Genomic DNA, 20,921 nt, shown 5'->3' on the forward strand with positions numbered 1-20,921 from the left:
CAATAGTAGGTATTTTATCACCCACAATGCCCAGGGCTGCAGAAAGTTTTATGTGGTCACACAGCTGATAAGCAGTATTACCACAATTTGAACCCAGTTTCTAAAAACCCATGCTTTCTATGCTACGGAAAGATGTCTGTTATTGCTCTATGACAGGCACTTTGCAAATGATATTTCACAGAATCCTTCCCACTACATGATGGGAAGTGGTTTCACACCACCATGTCATAGGTGAGGAAGCCAGGGTGAGAAAGGTTTGGGTGCTCTGTGCAAGTCCTTATTTACAAATCAGGAGATTTCACATTAAAATTTTGAAGAGCGCGCACACACACACACACACACACACACACACACACACACGATAAGAAAAAACGTTCTAGCTATGTTAAGCAGGAAAACATTCCAGGGAATTGGGTGCTCACAAGATTGATGGAGAGTGGCCCCCCAAAACAGCACTAGGAACAACACCCAGATGGTATCTCAACTGCTCAGTCCAGGCTCCTATCACCTGAGCCACAACTCAGGATGGGGGAGCTGTCATCACGGCTAGAGGCTCTGCACTGGCCAGACCCGCACCAGCAAAGCAGTGTAGCAACAAGCTGATCCCACCTTCACCCCCATTTAACTCAGTTTGAGCCTCCTGTGAGCAATCTAAATGGCAGACTCTAATCATACCCAGAACGTGTCAAGAAGGCTGATAAAGGTGGATTTTATTTCTCCAGCCTCTGCAGTTCAGGGAGGCATGAGGAGAAAGGAGGGACAGATGCAGAGCGAGTCATTCTGCTGTATCTGTCATAGGCTTTATTCCCACAGGGCAGCCATCTGCTGGAGCTGAGAAGCCCTCTTCAGGAGGGGCCAATGACCAAGTCCTCCAATTGGCATTAGTGCTATGTGTATTGCTAATCTACTGCTTCTCCCTGCTACATAGTGCCCCACTGTGAGAACCCAGCACTTCTCACCTATCCCTGCTGCCCGTGATGGAAACCCAAGCTGCCTTTTGGGTCTCCATGGGAATTTGCCAAAGACTTATGTTTGGACCCTATGGACTTTTGAGCTCCTCTCACCTAATTTCAGTTTTATCCAGACAGAAAGAGGAGAGAGAGAGAGAGAGAGAGAGAGAGAGAGAGAGAGAGAGAATATAGAATAATAATAGATATCATTTATGGAACATTTACCATGAGTCAGACACTCTTCTAAATGTCGTAATGTACTGATTCATTTAAAACAGTCCTCATGGCATCATCATGGGGATTAAATTAAGCAACATACGTATCTGGCGCCTTATGTCAGGGACATAGTGGTACTCACTAAAGGACAGTTATTATCACCGAGAAGTATGTCAGGGGCTGGACACCAAAGCCCAGCCTTGTCTAACACAGTCTGGCATGCACTCCCAGACAAGGTGCCTCAGTTTGCCTTTGTGCACCCACTCTATGGCCTGGGCTACTTTGATTCTAGCCCCTTAAACACAGATGGCACTGATTCATTTACCTCTCTGACTCCCCATGAGATTAGGATGCCTTTGAGGGAGTGGTCTTATTCTTTTCAATACTATAATCCTAACACCTAGCGCAGTGACTGCCAGACAGAGGCATTCAATCCATGATTTTGGATGAAGGTACTCATGTGTAGGGAGTTTATGACTAAGCCTGAATCTTGTAAGGGAAAGACACTGGTGGGCACCATTCCTTTGGAGTTACAAGGAGCATGGGCACATTGGCCTCTGAAGGTCAAAAAAAGGATATTTTGTACCAGGCCAGGGAATGTCATTCTCTTGAGGAATGAACTATATAGGGAGACACCAAAATCCACGGCTGTTTCTTACACACGCAGAGAAGCCTAGTTGGGGGTGGAGTAACAGGGGGAGGACAGCAACTTCCACAATGCTAAGGCAGGCCTGCCTGTTCTCAAAAATGAACATTTCCTAAAGGGCTTCTTCTCAGATCAATTGGCCACTCTATACACAGCAAATCAGCATTCCCATGTCTTCCACCATGTTCCAGAGACTGACGGGTTCAAGGTCAATAATATAATTCTGTCCAACTCAGATTTACGGTGCCAAGCTAATGTGGAAAATCAAATGATTCTTCTGAGCTTCTGCAGCCTGCCAAGCACTGGTAGGCACCTCTATCTACAGCACTAACTTAATCTCCTTAACCATCCTGTGGGTGGGTACTGCTGCTACCCACATTTTTAGATGAGGCAACCAAGGCTTCAAAAGCCTGAGAAACTTGCCCTCATGTGAGTAGTGGAGAACCAGGTTTTAAAACTAGGGCTGTCTGGCTACCGCTAGAACCTTGTCCTTGTCCTTTAAAGTACCTCTCCCAATTGTTAATCATCCACTGTGTCATTACTGGTTTATCACATGCCTCCCTGGCCAGACAGTATGCTCCAGGAGAGCTAGGCCTGGTCTGTGTTCACTGCTGTGTCCTCAGCACCAGCACATAATGGGCCACAATGGAAATCCACTTATGGTCATTGAGGGAATATTTCAATGAATGAATGAAATTCACAAACGCAAATGACAAAGATTCTGCTCTCCAGCATGTGGCAATGGTCCCATCCTCAACTCCTTGTTGGCTTTCACCTGGACTGTTACAATAATTCCCCTATTGCTTCCAGATTTTTACGCATCCCCATCCTCCATATAAGGATTGGTTTGATCTTCCTCATATACTCGAGCACATCGTNGCTGAATATCATCACCAGTGCCCCATTTCCGGCAGGATAGAGTCCAAACTCCTGGGAATGGCCTACAAGATTGTTATATTGCCCGTATCTGCTTTGGGAGCTTTAGTTGCTGCTGTGAAATCTAGGCCCTGCCCACACCAACTCCGAGCGCACTGTAACAGCAGCCATTCTAACTCAGCTCACTGTTTCCCAAACTTGCATTCTTTACCTGAAATCAACCCATCTCCAATAGCCCCCACCCCATGCCCTGCTCAGCATACCTGATAGATATCAACTCATCTTTTTTTTTTTTTTGAGATAAAAATCACTTAACATAAATTTTACCTTTTTAATCATTCTAAATTGTACAACTCAGGGCGCCTGGGTGGCTCAGTCAGTTGAACATCTGCCTTCAGTTTGGGTCATGATCTTGAGGTCCTGGGATGGAGCCCTATGTAAGGCTCTCTGCTCAGCGGGGAGTCTGCTTCTCTCTTTCCCTCACTCCTCCCTGCCGCTTGTGTGCAAGCGCTCTCTCTCTCTCAAATAAACTAGAGAAGAAAAGAAAAGAAGAGAAAATGTATGATTCAATCACTCCTATTACAGTCTTCTGCAACCATCACCACTATATAATTCCAGAATATTCTTATCATCCCCAAAAGAAATCCTGTGCCCGTTAAGTCATCACACCCCAGTCTCCCCTTCCCCCAGCCCCTGGAAATCTGCTCTTTGTCTCTGTGGATGTGTCTGTTTTGAACATTTCATATAAATGGAATAATACAATATGTGGCTTTTTGTGTAATTCACCTTTTAAGACTCAACTCAAAGTTCCTCTACAAAGTCTTCCCTGACCCTTCAGCTGGCTGTGACCCACCCCCTTTGTGCACAAGTTCCAAATTCTCATGGACACCTCCGTGTTGCCCCCTTTCTCCTTCTACACTTCTATAAGGACACCCGTGATACTCATTCCTCCTATTGGACCACGTCCGTCTCTTTCCATTAGCTTGGGAGTTCTTTGAGGGCAGAGAGCATGCTACTATTCATCTTTACATTTGCAACATATCCTACAGTGTCTGGCACACAGCAGTTTCTTTAAAATATATGCCGAATACATATCTGAGGTGGTGATAAGGTGCCCAGGCTCTGGGTCCTGTGAGTGTAAGGCACTCCAAAAAATGCCTGGCACATAGCAGTGTTCCATAAATATGAACTCGACTGATTGATTATAAAGAGTATTTATTATTGCAGTAAACGTCATTCACAACAGGTGCTCAAAAATAATGGACTGGTGGTGTATGAAGTCGGAGCTCATTAATGTTGATGGAGGCTTCTTGGAGGAGGTGGGAATTGACCTGGTCATTCAAAGTTGTGTGAGCACTCAAAGAGCAGGTGTGAAGAGGCACAGAGAAGACTAAGAATGGACATTAGGGACCCAGAGATTAAGGCCTGGGCAAACGCAAGTGGGACAGGGAATATGGGGCCTAGTCCAGAGAGGTGTGGCAGAGGCTTATTTATTCAAGAGGACAGAGGCCTAAAGAAGTAGCCTGGGGTCCAGCTTGCGGTGGGCCTATAGGCAGTGTGGAACTCTTAAATGTCTTTGAATATGAACTGGGATAATCAGATCATGGTTTAAAAAGAAGATAAACCTAGTGGTCCCAGGAAGATGGGTAAAAATGGGGAGATGCTAGGGACTAGGCTTGCAAACTCAGATGTTTACAGAGGGTAGGTGAGGAACTTACCTGACTGAGGAGGTCTGGAGGTAAAAAGCAACAGGGACTTGGCCAACTGAACCAAAGATGCTCAATTTCAGTCATTATTGGCATGAAGATTGCAAGTTCAGTGTTACCGAATTTTTCCTTTTTCAAAGAATACCATAGGATATAGATTTTTATGTGATCCTTTTATTTTTTTACAGATTTTATTTATTTATTTGACACAGAGAGAGAGAGCACAAGTGGAGGGAGGAGCAGAGGGAGAGGGAGAAGCCGACTCCCCGCTGAGCAGGGAGTCCAATGTGGGGGCTCAATCCCAAGACCCTGAGATCGTGACCCGAGCCAAAAGCAGATGCTTAACTGACTGAGCCACCCAGGCGCCCCTAATCCTAACTTTTAAATATGAATTTGTAAGTTAAAATGGCCCTCAGAACTCACATGTGTGTCCTCTGAGGAAAGGATAAGCTATTCTAATTATCCAGAGAGAAGTGATCAAGTCCTTAGGGAAGTGGCGCTAGGAGTAAAAGACAGGAACAGGAAGCTCAAAGATGGTGGAGCTAGGATCAACTCTATTTGGTGACTATTGGATGCAGACGATGTTGAAGAAGACACTGCTATTCCAAGCCTCAGTGACGTGGAGGAAGCTGATGCCACAGGCAGCTTCACGGAAATGGAACCAGAATGGCTCTTGAATCAGAACTGGTTCAAACTCAGCCCCTCACTCAGGAGCTACACGACCTTGAGCATGTTCCTGACCTTCTCTGAGCCACAGTTTCTTCATCTATTATATGGATGTAATATTAATATGTATCTTATAGAGTTGTTTATAAAGGTTAAATGAGGGGTGCCTTCAGTGGCTCAGTCAGCTAAATGTCTGCCTTTGGCTCAGGTGGTGATCCAGGGTGCTGGGATCGAGCCCCACATCGGGCTCCTTGCTCAGCGGGGAGCCTGCTTCTCCCTCTCCCTCTGCCCCTTCCCTCTGCTCATGCTCTCTCTCTTTCTCAAATATATAAATAAAATATATTTTTTTAAAAGATTAAATGAGATTTGTGCATGTGGGATGCTTAGCATAGAGTCTGGCACATAATAAGAGCTCAAATGTTGTCAAACTTATTGGCAACATCCCTCTGTCCTACTTCCAGTGGAGCCTCCAGTTGTTTACTTACTGGTCTGTGCTTGCCCCAATCCCCCCGTCCAGGAATGTCCTGTGACCCATTTCTGGCCAGTGAGAACATTGTTGTCCTCTTATGCTAGTGACTGGCTCAGGGACCCATCAGACAGTCTGAAATTGGAGTCAACAACAGAGGACACAGAGTGGAGAGATGAAAGAGAGACTGATTCCTCCTGGAGCATTTGATTGTCTGCATCATGCCACACCTGAAATCAACTCTACATCTCAACTTCTCAATTAAGTCTCCTTTAGGTTATGTCATTTCGGATTGGATTCTCTGACACATGTCACTAAAAGAGTCCTGATTCTATTACTACAACCACTATCATTGTAACTTTTAAACTTAGATTCCTAATGATGGCATATCATTTGTAGAGTTTAAAGCTGACAGCTCTTGGAAAGGATTCTCCAGCCATAATCCCCTGGGGAGGAGGTTTTGTTTGGGAACACCTCTTAGATGAGAGTGTGAACATGATGTATCTCTGAGGTACTCTGAGAAGGCATTTCAAAGTGGGAACAGAGCCTGGTCACACCTCAGCAACACCCACCCAGCTTGAAGTTCAGAATCCTACTTTGAGGGTAAGGCAATGGCCAGTGAGGTCATTGCTTCTGCAACTTCTGGAGTTCTTGTCTGGTTCCCAGGGGAGAATCTCAGGTTGGACACTAGCTAGGGAAGCAGCAGTCTGGTGCGATCTTCAGACTAGGGAGAACCCTGGGTGTGTGGACAGAAGACCTTTCAACTTGACCCTCCAGGGATATGATGTCTAGGTTTTGCCAGCTCTGCTCTCACATCCCAGAGGGTCATAAGAGGGGGTGTTACATCTTGGCTCTGCCGCTTGGAAGCTATAAGCATAACGTGTTACTTAACTGCTCTGTGCCTCAGTGTCCTTATCTGTAAACTCGGGCTCTGGTGACACTTGGGAGACATGGGTTTTTAGCCCTGTCTCCAAAACACACTAGCTGTCTGATCCAGACATTCTATTCACCTTTCTGATTCTTATTCTCTTCATCAGTAAAGTGGGAAAATTTAACAAAATAATATATCGAAGGCACTCAGTAGTGTCTGAAACACAGTATGTATGTTCTTAGAAATTTTTCTTTTCCCTCTCTGAATCTCAAGTTATTCATCTGTAAGAGTGAAGGGGATGAGGGTAAATTCTAGTTACTGGATAATCCATGAGGTTCCCTGAGGCTGGAAGATATTCCAAAATATTCTATGTTGCTTTAATTTATTTAAAGTGGTAAAAAACCAGGCGCCTGGGTGGCTCAGTCAGTTAAGCGTCTGCCTTCGTCTCAGGTCATGATTTCAGGGTCCTGGGATTGAGTCTCGCATCAGGCTCCCTGCTCCGTGGGGAGTCTGCTTCTCCCTCCACCACCTCTGCCTCTCTCTCTCTCTCTCTCTCTCTGTCTCTCATGAATAAATAAATGAAATCTATAAAATAAAATAAAATAAAATAAAATAAAATAAAATAAAGTGGTGAAAACCATAGTGCAAACTTGTCATGATACTATAGAATCATAACCCTTTATCCAAAACTCTTGGTGCCAGATGCAATTCAGAACTATTTAGTAATCTTTACTGTATTCTTTTGTAGGATAATACTGCTCCATATCTTGCATGTAACTGAACACCTCCAGGAAGATCTGGGTAACGCTTCTATGGTGGTTTTGAAATAATGTCCACACATTTTTTGATACTCATTTCTTCAAGAAGTGACATCTAAATCTCCTTTTCCTGTGTGTGGGCTAATCTTGGTGACTCTCTTTTAAGAAAGGGTAAAGCAGAAGTGACAGTGGGACATTTCAGAGACTAGGTCGTAAAAAGCATTGTGCTTTCTCCTGCCCATGGCCATATGAGTGAGCTGTCTTGCAAGGGAACCCCTGGCCCTGGGCAAGACTTCAGATGACTACAGCCCGGTAGCATCTTGACCACAACTGCAGGAAAGACCGTGAGTCAAAACTACCCAGTTAAGCCTCTTCTGAATTCCTGACCCACAGAAACTGTGAGAAAATAAATGTTTGTTGTTTTAAGCCTTTAAGTTTTGGGGTAATTTGTTATGCAACAATAGATCATTAATACAACCCCATAATCAAGCATACTGATAATTTTGCAGTGTAGTGTCTAAATATTCACAGCAAGTAGTTTAAATAACATCGGCCAAAAAACCTGCAGTCATGTTTGACTGCAAAATGAGTTTCCCCAAACTTAAGACTTGGTTTTCGAAGCATTTTTATTTAATCTTATTTTGGAACTGTAGATGAGAAATTGCGAACTGAGGTCACATAATGCAAAACACTCTGGGGACATTTTTTAGCTCCCATGTGCCTGTTGGACAATCCCTGAAGCAGGGAACCAGTGGCATGAGCTGAGTTCATTCCGTTATAATAAACATCATCAGCAGCAAACTGTCTTCCTCGTTAAACTATGTACTTGGCACGTATGGACTTCCCCATCTTCATGGACCTGCAGCCAGAGGGAGCCTTAGAGATCATCAAGGCCATAGCTTTCCAAAGTACAGTAAGGAGGTCAGCCTCATCTGAGCTGGGAAGGTTGGGGCAGGTACTTGTAATGCAGATTCCAAGGACGTACCCAGGCCTACTGAGTCAGATCTCAGTGGCGGACCTAGGAACCATACTAGCTTCGTGGTTTTAGGTTAAGTGAGTTAATCTCTTTAAACCTGAGTTCCTGCATCTATAAAATAGGGGTAGTAATCCCTCTAAGATTGTTGGAAGGATCAAAGGAAATGATGCAGTGAAGTGTCCAATACAGTGCCTGGTATAAAAATGATTTCTGAACTGAATTATATAAGAAAGCTATAGCTTGATCCTTGGGAGACCAGCATCTGGGGAATATATAACACACCTTCACTGCCATCTGAAGTGTCAGCAGGGTACAGCAGTGTGATAATAATAACAACAACATGATTGTTGAATGTTTATGTGCCGGGTACTGATCTAAGTGCTTAGCTAACGTGAACTAATTAAATCCTCATAACAATCCTATGAGGTAGATACATTTTTCAGACCTAGTTTACAGATAAGGACACTGAGGCACAGAGCAGTTAGGTAACATGTTATGCTTATAGTTTGCAAGTGGCAGAGCCAAGATTTGAACCCAGAGGACATAAGTAATTTGTAACACTAAGCTTTACCAAGGTCTACTTGTCCTAAAATGGAAGAGAAGGGGCCCCATGTCCCTAAATGTCCTCCTTTTCTTGATGAATACTCCTCTGCCTCAAAGCCATAGCTGAAGGCTGAGACTCCAGATGACCCTGTAAATTCTTACAGATTCTGGCAAAGTGCGTTCTCAAGCTATCACCAGGAACACGTTTGGATGGAACAAAGGAAAGCTCTGAAGGCCCCCACCAAGAGCAACTTAGCTATTTCTGCTTGCCTGAGCTGACCTTGGCTTTAGAGCCTTTGCACAATCCATTCCCTCTGTCTGGGATTCTCCCCTTGCTTCTTTATCCTTCATGTTCATTATCCTTCAAGTGCAATCCTTCACATCCTCAGAGAGGCCTTCTCTGATTACTCCATTCAAAACAAATAGTCCTGTCCCATCCCCCACTCTCGATTATTCTCTGTAATAGCCCAGTCTTTATTCCTACCATCGCTTACCATAATTAGCAATTATTGTATTTAACTGTTAACTTCTTTCTGATCTTCCCCACTGCTCTAGAAGGGCAGGAACCATATGTCTTATTGGCCATTGTAAACTCCAGGACCTGATTGTAAACAAGGTCTGGCACATAATTGATTCCATCAGGACTTGTTGAATGAAGATGAATATGCCGAAAACCACAAGTGGAGATACCGGCCTTTCCCTTCCCCCCTCCACTTTGACACTACTCCTCATCACTTCACTCTGCACCTTTCCCTTTGAAGGGAATTGCTGATCAAAGGCTCTTGAGCAAGGGGCATACCCGTTTTCAGCACCTATCACTGTCCTCAGTGGGATTTCTCCCACTCCCCCACCTTCAGTCTTTACCACAAAGTGCCCACATCTTTGTGCAGGAAGGCCGAGCCAAGCACAAATGAGTGATCTGAACAGAGGGGACAAATGGCTCAGAACACCTACTTATGTATTTGTAAAGGGGACCAGCTTTAGAGCTTTAGAGTCTTCATTCCTAGAAAGGAAACTAGAATGCAATCAAGTGATTCTTACTACAGGGGGCAATGGTCTTCTTTACGCTAGAACTAGCGGCATTAGCCACGGTACACAAAATCTCTTTAAACCAATCCATTGAATGACACCCAAGGGTGGAACCAATTAATCCACAACTAGATCACAGCTGGAGACAAGTGGTGGCAGAGAGAAGTCACTAGGGTCCCATCTCACATCCCAACTGTAGACAATCCATAGTCCTATTGACTTTAGCAAGGAAAGAACACCGTTGGGGGTTGTTGACTGTGTTCTTCCCCCCACAAAGCCCTAGGAAAGTAAAACTGATAACTAGGGATGACTTAAAAGTGGCAAATAGTGCAAGTCAATGAGGAAACCAGGCTTGCACAATCATTAAAACAGCAGAATCTCCCAGAAGGCAATTCCTAGAAATAAAATGCCAAGCATAGTGTAAGTCATCAGAAAGACTCTGGAGCTGGAATTTCCAGCTTGACAGAAACTATCCACTTAGTGTTCAAAAAGAAAAGAACAGCATTACCCCAATTTCTCACACTTGTGTTGTTTCTGAGACTTAGAATAGATTATTCAACTAAATAATGGCTCCAAAATTCATCGGACATTTTAGCTCTGTGACCCTGGTTAAGTTACTTGACCTCCCTTGGTCTTCATATCCTGTAGAATAGAAATAATTGTAGTACTTGCCTCATATTGTATAAGGATTAAATAAATTGTAACGTATGTAAGTGCTTAGTACAGTGTCTGACAAATGGTAAATGCTATGAAAGTGTTGAAAATCAATTTCATTTTGCAGATGTTTTTATGGCTACAGCAAATATGCTCACTAATGAAGTTTGCACACACCTCCACCACCTCATATCCTAAAGCCAGTTTGCTTTTCCACTTCTGTTCTAGAGCAACCTGAGGGCAGGGACTTAGTCTTTTTCTCTGTGTAAGCAAATTATCTGACAAATAATAAGTGTCTGATAAGTATTTGTGATGAACATATAAGTAAAGGTATATTTCTCTGAGGTTATAAACAGTCCTTGCTCTTGAAGAGCTTATTGTCCAGTGGGGGAGAAAGACACTAAACAAATCCCCATCATGTGATCGACTAGAGTTCTAAAAGAGATATGGAAACACTGCTGTTAGAATTTGTTTCGCTTGGGGGATTGAGGGAAGGAGGTCATATATAAGCCAACCTCAAAGAAGGAGAGGGGTTTCACAAGTAAATGTTTGGATTCAAGAAGGTGCATCTGAACCGAGTTTTGAAGGATGAGTAGGAGTTAGCCAGATGAGGAAAACAGAGACGGCTCACAGGACAGATGAAATACATGTGTACGCTTCAAACTTTTGTGTGGAGAGGGTATGTTTATCTGTATGTGTGTGAGAAAGACAGTTCACCATCACACTGTTCCTACAGGACAGAAGTTGGCTAGTTTTTTCTATAAAGGCCTAAGTAGTAGGGGCGCCTAGGTGGCTCAGTCGATTAAGCATCTGCCTTCAGCTCAGGTCACAGTACCGGCGTCCTGGGATTGGGGTCCTGGCATTGAGCCCTACTCGAGCTCCCTGCTCAGCGGGGAGTCTGCTTCTCCCTCTCCCTGTGACTCTCCCCCCTGCCCGTGCTCTCACTCGTACTCTCTCCCTCAAATGAATAAATAAAAAATCTTTTTTAAAAAGGGCTAAATAGTAAATATTTACAGCTTTTTGAGCCATCCAGTGTATCACAACTATTCGCTTCCGTCATTGTAGCAAGAAACCAGCCATAGGCAATATGTGGACAAGTGATGTGCACAGATTTGGCCTGTGGAGGGCTGGATTTGACCCACAGGTCCTAGTTTGTCAACGCCTACTACAGAACAAGGAACCCCCCCCCCCGGCCTCCCAAGGACAAGGTGCATAAAGGTCCCCAACCCACAAGGCTTATGCCAGAGGGCCCTTCACATAACCAGACTTGCTCTTTTCATGGGTTATCAATTGCTGTGTTATAAATTAGCTCAAAATTTAATGGCTTAAATCAACAATATCTGTCACAGTTTCTATAGGTAAGGAGGAGTTTGGGCAGTTCTGGCTCAGGATCTCTTACAAGGTTGTAGTGAGGATATCAACTGTGGCTGCAGTTATCCGAGGGCTCTACTGAGGCTAGAGAATCTGCTTTCAGGGAGGTTTACTCACTTGGCTGACAAGTGGGTGCTGACTTTGGTGGGAGGTCTCAGTTCCTTCTCATATAGACTCCTCCACATGGCTGCTTCAGTGTCCTTCACAACATGGTGGCTGGCCTCCCCCAGAGCAAACGATCCCAGAGACCAAGGTGGAAGTCAAGACCTAGCCTAGAAAGTCACACACTGTCACTTTTGCCATATTTTATTGGCCATACAGACAAACATGGATTCAGTGTAGGGAGAGACACTATGCAAGACATGAGCAGCAGGAGGCAAGGATTATTAGAGGCCATTTTGAGGCTGGCTACCACACCCTTTCCTCCTATCCACAGTGAGATGTACCTTCCTCTTGTCTCTATCTTCTCTCCCTTATGTCAGCTAAATATTCTCATGGAACCTTCAAAGAATCTCAATGTCCACATCCCTCACATTGTCCATAAAAGACAATGAGAAGACCCCTTGGATAATATGGAGACATGTTTACTCTCCTGAAGAACATTAGAGGGACTGGGTACAAGCACAGCAAGCTCATCTCTGAAATTCTCCCTCAAGGAAATGGCTTATCAGACAGAGCCATTAATTGCTCCCCCTCAGTAAATGGACCCCAGCCCTCCACATCCCAGCTTCCTCTCTTGCCTAAAGGTGAGCTACACTAGACAGCCGGTTCCTTCACTCTGTACCTTCCCTTCCATAAATGAGGTAGATGCAGAAACTGCTAAAAACTTTACCTAGAAACACAGCTCACTCTCCCGAAAGCAAACCCAGTGGGGGCTATTGAAGGAAACAAGCTGAAGCAACTCCATTTCTCTCAAACTATTTGGGACTTAGGATTCTAACATTTTAGAATTGATGAGCTCTTACCATTCTTTCCAGCCTCCAACTTCATCCAGCACCCTTTTCCCCAGGACCCCTGGGAATAGTCTTCCTGCTTCTGCTCTCAGGTCTCACAGGTCCTTTTTGGCTGAGCAAGGTCTGGGAAGAAGTGAGACGACATCTCTTCAGAGTTCTCTTCACCTGGTGCATGGAGGCACTGTGTTTTGTGGCTGGGGGAAAAGAGTTTTATTTATTGTGGCTGTCCAGGTGACAGGAGACAGCTGAGAAAGAAACAAAGGTGACAGAGAGGGACGTGAGTTATAGGGCCCAACTTCAACTGTTGGATTGTCTCTGAAATTCTATACCCAAGGAGATGAGGGTCAGTAGCTGAAGGGGACATTTTATTGAGAGAGACAGAGGACTCTAGTCAAAAGTATCGTTTCTTGGACACTCAGATGACAAACTCAGGTACAGAAGTGGGACCATTCTCCACAGCTCTCAGAACCCAGAAACACACAGACCTTGAGCCTTACAAACTGGGGCACATTGTGAGGAAGCCCTCTTGGCACACACGTTGGTGGCCTCATAATTAGTATAGTTGGCGAGGCTGTGTGAATAGCACTGAGAGCTGAGACATCACCAAGAGAGAAGCCATGGTGCATAACATGTGCATGCACATTATCCACTAGGTTGTAGGTATAGATAGACACTCCCTGGAGACTCCTGGAAATGATCTGGGCACCTCTGGATGAGATAACCTAAATCCTATATTCTGACATATAGGAGCCTACAGTCATACTTTGGGTGTATTAATATAAATGTAACCTCAATATAGCAGTTAAGAGCATGGGTGTTTGATCAGACTACCTGGGTTTGAGTCACAGTATGGCCCCGGGCAAGTTACTGAACCTCTCTCTGAGTCTTATTTCTCCTCATCTATAAACTGAAGATAAAAATACACTTATTTTAGAAGGATGTTGTAAGTATTCTGGGAATTATATATGTAAAGTACTTAGAATATTGCCTGGCATATAATAAGCACCACATAGTTATTGGAAAAAAGTTTTACATTCTCAAGTTGATGATGCCTGAAAGAAAGTTGCTACACAGCCTTCTTCTGATGAAAATCACATCTTAAAACCTCTTTCTAATATTAAGGCAATTTGCCTCCTTGCAACCTCTCCGCATGGGTTCCAATTTTTCTCTGAGATATTATTCCAAAATAAACTTTTCTCGTGCTAACAGCTCATTGAGACAATCTCAGGATCTCCCTGAGTTTTCTCTTTTCCAAGCTAAGTAGCCCCAGGTCTTTCAACCATTCCTCAGAGAACTGGCCCCAGACCTCTCTCCAACCCAGGTGCATGCCCCTGAACGCACTGCAGATTGCCAGCATTTGGGAGTTAGGTATATGGACTCCAAGCAGAGAGCCCGGGGACAGAAGACCCTGCCCCCCTCATATGAACACATGTTCTTCAGAGGAAAAATGTCAGATTAACCCAACTGTTTCAAATTAATTTTGTTTGGGAGAGCAAGGGGAAGGGGATTTCCAAACAGGGCCAAGGACTTTGTTAAAGCTGTTCCTCCAAGATAGAGATGGACAACTGGCTGCCCTGGAGAGGGGCCAGCTGGGAAGCATAACTCTGTCCAGGAACGGGAGCCAGCACTGGCTCCTCCTCTTGGGAGGTAAGAAGGAAAAGCTGGTTTCCTCAGTAGAGATAAGCATATAGTGTGCACTCAAGGAAAAAATAAGGCTTCTCCTTGTACCTGGCACGAGCCCTAACTCATGCTCCCAGCTGGACACATGCCTCCCTCATTCCACTTTCACTGTGAGAAGCCGTGGACAGCAGTTGTCTGCTCCTCACCTCCAGGGCATGAGGCTGACAGATATAAGCGCAGCACATTTCCGGGTTTCACTTGCTCAGGACTTTCTGAATCATTTTCTTTTATGGGCCTGTGGGGTAGAAGAACAGGAGGTAGGAGGAAGCATGGAAAATGTCACTTTTAGTCTCAGTCAGACTTTGTTTTCTATAGAATGACAGCTGAAACTCTCTTCGGTTGCTTTCTGTTGAGCAGAGGGTAAAGATGAAGAAGGATTACACCCAAGGACTGTTTGGGAAATAAGGCCTCCTCATTTTTTTGATTAAAAAAAAGTTTCCCCTATTATAAAAGGCCTGCTCATCAAAGGGGAAAAAATCATCAACCATAGTTCACCATCCACAGTAGCTTTCATTAACACTTTAGTGGATCTCTTGCCAGACTTTGTCAGAGCTTCTAATCTTCTTTCCAAATAGCTATAATCATAATTCACAATGCACAATTCCAAATCATTCACAAATATCATGAACATTTCTTCTCCTAGTGTATACTTTACACAAATGTATTTTTAGTAGTTTTATGAAGATACAATTCATATGCCATGAAATTTGCCCATTTAAAGTATATAATTTAATGGGTTTGGATGTACACCACCCGAACAGTGGTACAACCATCACCATAATCAATTTGAGAACATTTTTGTTACCCCAGAAAGAAAGCTTGTGCCCATTAGTGGTCACTCCCCATTCCGAACCCCTAGACAACCACTAATTTACTCTCCTGTCTCTATAGATTTGCCAATTTCAGACATTTCATATAGATGTTGTATATTTCATATATAATACAGGTCTTTTGTGACTGACTTCTTTCATTTAGCACAATTTTTTCAAGGCTTATTCATGTTAGAGCATATATCAATACTTCATTCTTCTTTATTACCAAATAATATTCTATCATCTAGATACACTACATTTTATTTATCAGTTTGTCAGTTGATGGACATTTGTGTTGGTTCCACTTTTTAATTACTATGAATAATGCCGCTTTAAACATTTATGTAGAAGTGTATGTTTCTATTTCTGAATGGAATTCTGCGTGGAATTGCTGGGTCACATGGAAACCTTTTGGTGGAACTGCCATACTATCTTCCAAAATGGCGGCTCCATTTTACATTCCCACCAGCAGTGTTATGAGGGTTCTAATGTCTCCACGTTTTTGCCAGCACTTGTTATTAACTGTCTTTTTTAGTATAACTATCCTAGCAGGTGGAAAATGGTATCTCATCATGTTTTTTTTTTATTCTTTTTTTAAAAGATTTTAATTATTTATTTGACAGAGAGAGAGAGAGCACAAGCAGGGGGAGCAGCAGAGGGAGAGGGAGAAGCAGACTCCCCACTGAGCAGGGAGACTGATACGGGACTCCATCCCAGGACCCTGGGATCATGACCTAAGCCAAAAGCAGGTGCTTAACCGACTGAGCCACCCAGGCACCCCTCATCATGGTTTTGATTTGCACGTCTCTAGTGGCTAATGATGTTAAGCATGTTTCATATGCTTATTGGCCATTCTTACACCTGCTTTGGTGAAGTGTCCATTCAGAACCTTTGCCCATGTTTTAATTAGGTCATCTTTTTATTTTGGAATTGTAATTTTTAAATATATATTCTAGAAGGATACAAGTCCCTAATCAGATAAATGGTTTGCAAATATTTCTCCCATTGTTTTGGATTGTCTTTTCACTGTGTTGACTGTTCTTTGAAGCACAAAAGTTTTTAATTTTGCCTATTTTTTTCCTTTTGATGTTTGTGCTTTTGATGTCATATCTAAGAAGGCTTTGCCTATCTCAAGGTCACAGTTACTCCTTTGTTTTCTTCTAAGAGATTTATAGTTTAAGCTCTTAAACATTTCAGCCTACAATCCATTTTGAGTTAATTTTTGTGTATGGTGTGAGGAAGGAGTCCAACTTCACTCTTTTTCATGGGCATATAAATGTCTTTTTTAGTGGTTGCAACTATGCCATTTATTTGAAAATATTTTAATCTTTCTCATTTGGGGCTGCTATAATAAATTCTATGAAGACTCTACATCAAAATTAATTTTTTCAAATAAATCAATAAAGACTAGAAAACTACAAATGGGTATATGTCAATCTAGAAATAGAATTATCAAGTCAAAGAGAATAACCATTTTAAAGGTGATCTATATCACCACATTGATTTCTTAAATGGTTTTATTGATTTACATTCCTTTCAGCAGTATATGAGAAAGCTCCTCCCTTATTTGCAAGGGAATACATATTATTTTTTTTTAATCCTTGCCAACTTGATGGGCAAATGTTTTACTCACTAATTTGTTTTCTAGTTGCATTTCTTACTCTACAAATTTTCTGATTCGTTGCCCACATTTACCCGTTTTTCTTACTGCTTTGTTTAAACTCCTTATATGGATGGCCCTTCTCATTGTTTGGCTCCCTATCATCCATCACCCTGCAGCATATTGACCAAAACTTCTTGCTGGATCACTTGAATCTTCTGTCTCCACAGTGAGAACTTGCAAAGACTTAAGTCAGATTTTTAAAAATGTTTCAGCATCTTTTTATCAGCTGTCCCCACTCCTGGAAATGTTCATCCTGCAGAACTTTTTACATCAGCACCATAACATTTTTGGCCTTTTGCTTTCTCCTGAAAACTTACCAGTCCTGTGTTCCACCCTTCAAAGCTTTTCCAATTGGCTCATTAATTAATTTAACTGAACAAATCATACAGTTACATCAGATAAAACATTTTTGCATGTAGTACTTCTCTTTAGCTCACATAAAGGCTGAGAGATAATTATCACTATCATCCCTGAGATGGAAAAACTGAAGCACAGATAGGTTAAGTGCCTTGCCCAAAGTCACACAGCTTGTAAGTGGTTGAGGTGGACATTGATCCCAGGCATTCAGATCCCGAAGCCCCTGGCATGGCTAGCTAGTTCATCTGATTCATGAAATCACATTAAGGTAAAAACGGGTGAATGGGACCTGATGTTACCATTCCAAGTTAAAATGTACACTTTCATAGTCACCTCAGCCCAGAGTTATGACTAGTTCTGGGCACCATGACAAGACTGATACAAGGTAGAAGACCTATTTTAAGGTCAGATGTCATTCTTTTACCTTCCTCCTAGCATGCTGCTTTGCTCTATATTGTATCTGAGCTAAGTATGTAGAGGACTAGCATAGAGTAAGTACTCAAGAAATGATGGCTTTCTCTCCCTGTTGCCTTGGCCCTCAGAAAGATGCCCTCTCATCATCAGTGCAGAACCCTGGTGATGGTCTATCAACTTGACAAATAGTGTAATAATAAGAGCTACTTCTTAAATGCAGTCTACTGCCAGATATTAAACAATTCACATGCACTGCTTCATAAGCTCATGTCAATCTTAACACATGCTTGAGAAGTCAATCTTTAGACACATAGTCAAACCACATGTTAAAACATCTGGAAACTTGGTCCTTTTCCACATGGACCAGATCATGTTATTTCTTTTCTGCTCAATACACCCCCACCCATGGCTTCCCAATGCATTTAGAGTAAAATCTAAAGGCTTTATGTGTTCCAGCCACCTTGATCTTCTCACTCTTCCTCAAACAGTCACTGAAAGCACCCTTCCTTAGGGTTGTCACATCCCCTGTTCCCCCCACCTGGAATCTTCTTCTCCCCACCTAGTTCGTATTTCAGCTCAAATGTCACCTTCTCAGGGGAGCCTTCCTTGACTACCTCTTCTAAATAGTTTCCTTCCATCTTTCATATATATCTCTTACTCTGCTTTGCTCATTGCATTTGCAATGGCATCCATGTTTATTATCTGTTTCACTCAAATAAACTCTTACATACATGAGAAAAGGAAATTTGTCCTTGTTCACCACTGTATTTATTCCCAGAGCCTTGCATATTGCAGGTTCTCAAAAGAGTATTTCTTGAAGGAGAGATGGGAAGGAGGGAGGGAGGGAGGGAAATGAAGGAAGGAGGGAGGAAAGAATCCTTCATATCTCCGTTTCATAGATGAGGAGTCAGAGAGGTTAAGTAACTTGCTCAAGGTTGTATAGCTAATTAAGTGGCAAAACAGAGATCGAAAACTTCTGCTCTTAACCATTACATGGTTCTGTCAGTAAATATGACCTCACACATACTTGAGTATTGGAGGGTTTATTTGCAATATTGCATGACTTTAAAAGTAAAGGAGGCCCAAGTCATTGTTATTTATAGACTACTTGTTTTAAAAAAAAAAAAAAAGGGAAAAAGAAAACACAAAAAGAACCAAAAAATGGCACACACACATTCTGGGTGAAAACACAAAGTTAGAAGTACTTGAATGCGGTAGTAGGTTTTGGTTTAGTGCCTTATTTTAATTTCCTCTCATATATATGCTCAAAGGGCATGGAATAATCCTTTTGTCTGTCACACAGGGAAGCCATTGTAAATGCCTAGGCATGGGATTTATCTAGAAGGCCACAATCCAAGCATCTTCTCAGAGTAACCTATTCTTTTTATTTAGTCCAAAGTGATATAATCCTTTAGACATCTAATTTGTAGATCAGCTATAACATGGTTGGGAAATTGGAGGCTGGATATTATCCTTTTTAATTCTTTTCAGTTTATAATAAACAAAAAGTGATATATAATGTCTGAAATACATAAACCAGAGAACACAAGTACTAGAAAGCCCTTTAGGGAGCATCTGGTTTACCCCTTCATTTTCCAGATGAGGAATGTAGATCTCTGGGAGGTGGATTTCTACATATATAATAATTATGCTTGACATTTGCTTTCAAATTTAGCACAGCGATATGTCAAATGAACCGAAAAACTGAGAATATGTGGCCAAAAAATTCTGTCTTTTCTCAGGAACTCATTGAATCATGACATCGTTTTTTTTCCCCCAAGTCTCTAAAATCTGAGTTTAACTAAAAATGACCTCACACCTCAATAGGGAATAAATTTATAGGACTGCTAACCTCAAACTAGCCAATATATTGGCTCTATGTGCATTGTGGGCCACCTCTGATTCAACCCACCAATCTTTGTTGAGCCCCAACTCTGTTCAAGGGTACTGACCATGCACCACAGATATGAAATTGTGGTCTTCAGCCAGGTGTGAACTCAAGCCTAAGGATGGTCTAAGTATGGTCTATGTGCCTGCAGTGAAATCCTCTGCACATGGAACTTATTAGCATGGGTGGCCCGAAACAAGTTGCAACAACTATTTTTCCTCTTTTTTTCCCCCTATTCAATTGCTGTTTTATTTCCCACTGTTCCTTCTTTTTTTCCTTCCTGATAGTAAAATAAATACATGTTTGATGTAAAAAAAAAAAAATCTGGAAAGAACAATTATGTACCAACAACATTACATCTATAATTTCAAACATTGGTAACACTTTCATGTGCGTACTTAAAAGTCCATTGAGTAAGAAAATGAGGCTGTTTGGGAGAAATACGGGACCTTCGATTTGATAACAGTAATCGGAACCTCTTCCACATCTTCCCAGGGCCCACGTTGAGGAAGAACCTCAGAGTGGATAGTGGAGTCCATGATAGGAGATTTTGCTATTGAGAACCTGAAAGTAAATTGTATCAGATGGGTACCTTCAGATTGAAATCATGGTGAGGGAGATGCAAAGGTTAAGGCTGTGGTGGGCATATCATGGTTAAGCCCCTTGAGGCTTTGGAGCTTGACTCCTGGGTTAGAATCCCATCCTATTACTTTTAGGCAGGCTGGTTGCTCAACCCCTCAAAGCCCCCTCTATAAAAATGGAGATAAAGGTTCCTTCTCTGTAGGAAGGTTATGAGGATCTCATGAGATGGGCCTATATAGATTTTAGTGCAGAGCCAGGCACATAGTGTGTCCTGACTCAGCATGAGCCACTCTTGTATGGTAACCTTCAGTGCAGTGTCATGGCAACCAGAACTCATGAAAGAGTCAAAAAAGGCAAGTTTCCTGCACCCTGAATCATCCACAGTTTCACAGGGGCTCTGAGAGCAACCTCATGGTAGGTGAGCTATGGAATCCAGGCTGGGAGCAGGCATAGCCCACCCACGGTTCCAGGCTTGGGAAGCCAGGGAAGCAGCTGCCAGAGGTACAAAGATAATTTGGGGCTCCCTCCTTCATCCCAGCATGCTGTCCAAGTGAAATCTGGTGAAAATGAGGAGTTTGGACCACCAAAGCAGCAGGAGGAATGGAGGCCCCAGCAGGACAATCTGAAGCCTGAGAAGGGCCAGTGTGGAGTCAGGGAGGTGACACCCAGCTCCATTGCCTTAGTGGTGCGGGCAGGAAAGGAAAACCAAGTCAGTCAGCTAGTTTCTATGACAGAAAGGGGAACTCCCCAAGCCAGGGCCCTTGGGAAATCAGTTTAGGAAATTAGGCATGGTTTAATTTGTTAAACCATTGGGAGGGTAAAGATATGGGAAAGGGATTCCAGG

The 20,921-nt window shown here is 42.8% G+C and overlaps 1 long non-coding RNA gene across 2 annotated transcripts in view; it reads right to left on the reverse strand.

Moving 5' to 3' along the window:
- Positions 1 to 3,164: 3,164 nt before the first annotated feature.
- Positions 3,165 to 20,921, reverse strand: part of LOC103663031 — a 46,642-nt gene continuing 28,885 nt past the window's right edge. Inside the window, exons 4-7 of one of the 2 annotated variants that reach the window (XR_568637.2) lie at positions 14,508 to 14,596; positions 12,694 to 12,875; positions 11,846 to 12,000; positions 3,165 to 3,218 (exon numbers count right to left, since the gene is read on the reverse strand). This is a non-coding gene — a long non-coding RNA (uncharacterized LOC103663031). Of the gene's footprint in view, positions 3,219 to 11,845; positions 12,001 to 12,693; positions 12,927 to 14,507; positions 14,597 to 20,921 lie in introns of both variants that reach the window. The other variant, XR_005834137.1, reaches the window with a different exon arrangement.

This window comes from Ursus maritimus, unplaced genomic scaffold, assembly GCF_017311325.1.
Source record: "Ursus maritimus isolate PB19 unplaced genomic scaffold, ASM1731132v1 scaffold_12, whole genome shotgun sequence".
Taxonomy (NCBI): domain Eukaryota; kingdom Metazoa; phylum Chordata; class Mammalia; order Carnivora; family Ursidae; genus Ursus; species Ursus maritimus.